The sequence below is a fragment of the Cyprinodon variegatus genome, unplaced genomic scaffold (assembly GCF_000732505.1).
Source record: "Cyprinodon variegatus isolate N-32 unplaced genomic scaffold, C_variegatus-1.0 Scaffold106, whole genome shotgun sequence".
NCBI lineage: Eukaryota > Metazoa > Chordata > Actinopteri > Cyprinodontiformes > Cyprinodontidae > Cyprinodon > Cyprinodon variegatus.
Window position 1 is genome coordinate 469,192 of NW_015150559.1, and position 6,283 is coordinate 475,474.

Genomic DNA, 6,283 nt, shown 5'->3' on the forward strand with positions numbered 1-6,283 from the left:
GAACTCTCTGTGCGGCAAGCGCTGCTTCTTGTCAGCTGACCGACTGGTATCAACCTCGTTCTCTGGGCACAGCCTGAACTCTAAACCAGGTTAGTAACTCACGCGTCCAGATCTTTCTCCATCAAGTTTTCCTGGTCACTAACCTGTGTTTCCTCTCACCAGCCTTACCTGCCTCAGACAGCCTCGCCGCTGCTGCTGCAGATCCACAAACTGTTTGTCGCTGCTTCAATAAATGGTTTTTAGGTTATCCCACTGTCTGTCTTTCCTGACCACTGGGTCCTTCTGTTCTGAGTCTTTACTTGTATATCCAATTCTTTATAAAAACAGCAATCCAGTACATCATTTCAAAATTGGATCTGAGTTTCTAATTTTTATAAAACAACTAATGACCTTTATCATCACCTGCTCTCTTGGTTCTTGATGCCATGTCCATTGTTGTTAACTCACCCGCTTTAAATAAACTGAACTGAATTAAAACTCTGTTTTTAATTAGGTTTTGTAAGCACCTAAACTGGAGAAATGTGAAGAAGTTTTAAGCAGAGCAGTAGGAGGAAAAGTAATCCATTCTAAAGTTGGAACACTTTGAAAAAATGCCAATGATTTGGATCAACCTTGCTTCAAGGAAGCAATAAAAACATGATGCTGCTTGTGTTTGATTTTCCTAGATTGAATTCCCTTCAACATCTTCAAAGGCTCCCCTATTCTGATGTCAGATAAGAATATACTTTCTGTTGATAGGTGCCAGTAAAGAGCATGACCTGTAATCTGCAAGCACCAAACATCTCTGTGAAATTAGGTTTTAAGATGTAAAGGATACATTTTGCTTTATACAGCAGGAGTCTCAGATATACAGTATAGGCATTTCACCAGTTCAAACTAACAGAGACTTGAGTGATGGAAATGTTTGAAAGTTTGTTGGTTGGAACAACACTCGGGTCTGGACTCAAAAATTTCATCAGCAGTTAAATAAATGTACAAATCTGAGCAAACATCTATGAAGCAGATACACTGTTGTGTCTGACTTGGAATTTAAATTTAGGGAAAATAGAGAAAGGAATCACGCTTGTGTTTCGGAATAATGCTCAATGTGTTTTTAAGCTCCTGAAATAAGGACCATTGTCACCATTGTAATAAAATGCAAACATTTGTGTAAATAATATTAAAAGAATTCAGCATGGCCTATGTATACTGCTATCAACCAATGAAAAATATTCCTTTCCCAACAACAGATCAAAAGGGAAATTCCTCAGGAAGGGGAAGTGTAGTGGGGGAGAAATGTTCTCCTAGTGTTGAAGTAATTGTGATATTGAATCGGTTGACTAAACCTAAAAAAAGTTATCACGATAGACAAACAATTAAATTGCAGTTATTCCATTGTGCAACATTGTAAATTTGTAGGACCAACTAAACAAAATGTTCAGTAGAGCATTGCTAGTATATTTAGACTCGCCCTGTCCTGGTTCCTGTGTGTGTGTGTAATGTGTGTGTGTGTGTGTGTGTGTGTGTGTGTGTGGCCATGTCTTTAATACCTGGTGGGGACAATTCCCTAGGAATATGCTACATTTTGGGGACTCATAGGTACATAAGGAAAGTTTCTCTTCTTGGGGTGGGGGTTAGGTTTAAGACTAAGGTGTGAATTGAGTTTAGGTTAGGTTTAGGGATAGGTATGTGTCGGTAATGGTTAGGGTTAGGGCAAGGGTCATGGTTAGGCCACATAAATTAGTGGGAAATGAATGGAAGTCCATGGAAGGTCCCCACAAGGATATTGTGACACAACATATGTGTGTGTGTTGGTGTGTGTGTGTGCTAGTTATGCATCTCTCTTCCAGAGAAGACCTTTTTGGAGAACCTGGATATTCTACAAATGTGAAGCTCATCAGTCTTATCAGAGTACTGGGGTTTAAAGAGCAGCAGAGCCTTCACTCAGTGCTGTTTTTTTTTTTTTTTTTTTTTTTTTTGCTTCCTTGTGTCTTGCCTGACAGTTTTGGATTTTGTTTGGTTTTAAGTATTATTGTATGGATTTTTTTCTCAGTTACTTGTTAGTCTTTATTAAATCAGCAAAACTCACCTCTGCCTCCTCTTCTCTGCGTTTGGGTCCTCAAAGCCTCCACCGAACCGGAAACAAACCACCTTAAATTCTCACACCTTTAGTATACTGTAATAGTCAAGATATTTAAAAATGTGCCGAGATAAGAATAGTTTGTTATTTAAAAAATACTGTTTGAAAAAAGAACCTCAGGTAGCAGCTGCACATACTTTTCTTTAAGATCACAATAGCTCCTTTCCCATTGCCATTCAAAAGCCTGGATAGCATTTCCATACATATTTACATGGGTAATTTCACTCCTGGGTCAATCAAGACAAAGACGACAATTGAAGATTCACAGAGCTTGCGGGAGGGGCATTATGAAAGGTGACAAATGCCACAATATAATAAATAATTTATTAAATGACTGATGATTTATATATGTTATTAATTCATTAAAACTAGAAATACATATTGAATTTATTTGATAAATATATAATTGATAACCTGGTCCACAGTTCAATATATTTTATTATTTTAAGAAGTGAACATAATACATTCATGATTTCATAAATAATTTCAGGTTCATGTGCTGAAGTACACCATGAATTCATTTAAACTGTATCACATCCATCAAAGGAGGCAGGACTAGAGCCACTTCCATAGAAACCATTACTGTGATTGGTTGCTTCTCACTTGGCAAGATAAGGCAACATCTTCGTGGTTTTCTTTCAATAATTTTCTAAATGCAGGTTTTTATTATATAGCCCTACAGAACACAGAATGAGCAAAATCCAGCCTCCACACAGTTTGGTAGAAAGTACACTGAAGTTAGCCATTGTGCAAGTTAGGTTCTGTGGAAGCTCTCATCATGCTAGACCAAAGCAATCTCTATTGTAAGGTTATTTCATATATTTCAGACTAAACTATAGTTTAACAGCAGACAGGAGACGTTGGTATAGTGGGTTAGAGCAGTATACTTGTGCTCTAGGAAGGTTGCAATTACCCGGTTAGATCCCCAAAGCCTCCATTCTGGGTCCCTGAGCAAAACCCTTAACCCCACACTGCTCCCCGGGCACCACACAATGGCAGCCCACTGCACCCCAAGGGGATGGGTCAAACTTCAGAAAACAAATGTCCACATTGTGGGACAATAAAGGGATTTAAAATATTTTAAAACATAGTAACATCTTCTGCAATAGTCCTCCATATACTTTGACTACGCAGCCCTTGTGGGTGTGGTGGAACCATTTTATTTTATTTCTTGAAATTGAAAACTTGAAAGCTTACATTAAAATACAAAACAGCCAATACAATACATCAATATAAAAAAGGATGTGTTTTTTTTCCCTTTTAGGTCTTACATACTATTCAGAGACTTAGTCCTCACATTCTGAGGCATCCCACGATGAGCTGTCATCAGGGAAAATCTCTGGACAGGAGAGTAAAAACTAAGGCAAAAAAGGTGTAGTGCCAGTGCCAGTGAGTTTGAGATTGAGAAAATAATCACTGCTATAAGGTTTATTTTGCCCTGCGATAGACTGTCGGCCTGTCCAGGGTGTACCCCGCCTCTCACCCATTGACAGGTGGAGATAGACAAAAGCACCCCTCACAACCCAAGTAGGGATAATCGTATCAGAACGTTGATGGATACAGTAGGTGGATAAGGTTTATTTTGTAAAAAAAAGGAGCCCAAAGATCAAAACAAGAGACAAGGGTAAATAATAATGATATAGATTTATACGCATAATAATTGTTAGCCCTGTGATTAATATTCAACAGATCTCACCTTATCAATATCAGTTAAAATCTGTAAGATTTGTTAAACAATGCAAGTAAAAATCTGCTTGACTTAGTAAATTTCTGATAACCCTTGTTAAAGAGAAAGAAGCTTTAGAAATCATTGGTATGCTTTGGGCAGCCTCTCAAGACTTGCAGAGCTAACAGCTGTACAAAGATGGCAGATAAGTAATGGTGTTAGGCAGGCCATCATGTAGCGTGAATATTAATATCAAATGTGGTCACTCCACTCAGTGGATAGAATGTAAAATGTAAAACAGAGGCTTTAAAGGCAGAATGTTATAATTCAAGTTGATGATATTCAAGTTACATGGTGGCAGTTTGGAGAATCATTATGTGCTCTACAAGCTGTCAGTCGAAGTGCTTTGTGTTTGTATCTCTGAGTTGGCAAGTGGTTACATTTCCATACCAGCATGCAAGTTTGTCAGCAGGGCAGAACTAGATGGCTGTGAGCTTCAGATGTTGCTCTGCAAACTGAATTGTAGATGGAATTAAAGATGATCAAGTGTTAAAACAGGGATTATTGCCACAAAATTAGCTTGCCTAATGTATCCTGGTGGTTACTCTTTTTAGGATTCTCTAACAAGATATAGCCCTCCGTCCAAAGCAGGGACTATGTGTCTGATTTATTCTGAGTTTTAGTCAAATTTTTCCTCTAATGTGAAGCCTGTGTTTACTTTCAGATTCCCGAGCCAATTATTTTAGAGTTGCCAGAAGAGAGCATGGTATTTGTTAGCTTTTTTGTAAAAAGTCATCAGCCTGCAAATGTGAAACCCAGCAAGACACACAGACTAGAAATAGTCTTAACAATACCTAAGAAGTATTTGCATCCTTCAAAAGTATTTGGAAAACAGCTAAGCCAACTGTGGCTGAAATTTGTTCACTCTTCATCTTGAAAGCAGCCATGTTCTTGCCTCTTTTGACTTGGCAACCTGCACAACACTCTCCGTTTTGCGGGGGACTACCTATTTTTGTAATGTTGGTTTGATTTCAAAGACAGTTGGTGTCACTTTTACTTATTACTCCTTTAAAACAGCTAAACCAAAACTAAGTGAATTTTCAGCCTTAATAAAATATTTTCATAACTTTTGTGATTATATGTTGACTTACAACTAGTTAAATGACAACTCTGCCATGGCCTGAGATCACTAAGCAACTTTGAGGAGGGTGGCAGAAACCATCCATCCTTTTTCTGTAACGTTTTTCCCAATTGGGGTTGCGATGGGTGGTGGTGCCTATCTTTAGCTGTCTATGGGCAAGAGGTGGGGTACACCCTGGACAGCTCGCCAGTCCATTGGCGGGCAACACAGAGACACACAGGACAAAAAAAACCATTGACACACTCACACCTAAGGAGAATTTAGAGAAACCAATTAATTTGGACTGTGGGAGGAAGCCAGAGTACCCGGAGGGAACCCAAGCATGCTCAGGGATAATATGCAAACTCCATAAAAAAAGAGCCGGGCTGGGAATAGAACTCGGCAGTGCTAACCTTTGCGACACAGAGCAGCCGGTAGCAGAAACCCTGCCACACAAAACAACTATGAATGTGCAAACTGCATTATGGAATACGTCACTTCCCCCTTTCCCCATTTGTTCTAAAGACAGAAGTCGATGCGACTATATTTCCCTGAGACACTGAATATATTGTTTAAAGAGGGACGGGTTGATATTCAGGCAATAAAGCACCTTCCTTTTGGGCTCTATATGTGTGTTTACTGCAAAGTTATCAAACATAACATTAGTTTGATTCAAGGCTCTAAACTGGTCAGGAAATCAGTTACTGATGAATTGGGGGGGTTGCTGAAATCGGTACAAAACTAAAGTTAAATGTCCCTTATTTTCAACTTTATCATACTGTATGACATTGTTTCGTCACAATCACTGTAGATTCATATATTCTTGTAGATTCATATTCTTTCACACGCCCGCACACACACTTTGCGCTGGCCCACCTGGGAAATGTGGTCTTTTTCAGGCAAAACAATACAGCTTTTGTACACTGGGCGGACAACACAACATGAGATATTTTGTCTTGTTTTTACAAGATCTATTTAAATTAAATAGCCACTGAGTGATATTTTTGAAATAAAACGTTGATTTCCTTTGATAGACTCCTAGAGGTGCAGTTACAAAGTAAACATCCATCCATCCATCCATCCATCCATCCATCCATCCATCCATCCATCCAGCTCCATGGGCCAGCTCCTCCGGAGGAATCCCAAGGCGCTTCCAGGCCAGCCGAGAAACATAGTCCCTCCAACAGGTCCTGGGTCTCCCCCAGGCCTGCTCCCGGTGGGACGTGCCTGGAACACCTAACCACAAGGACGTCCAGGAGGCACCCTAATCAGATGCCCGAGCAACCTCAACTGGCTCCTCTCGATGTGGAGGAGCAGTGGCTCTATGGGAGAATTATCCTGCCATAATGCAAGAGCACATAATTTCAATTTGAGAGAA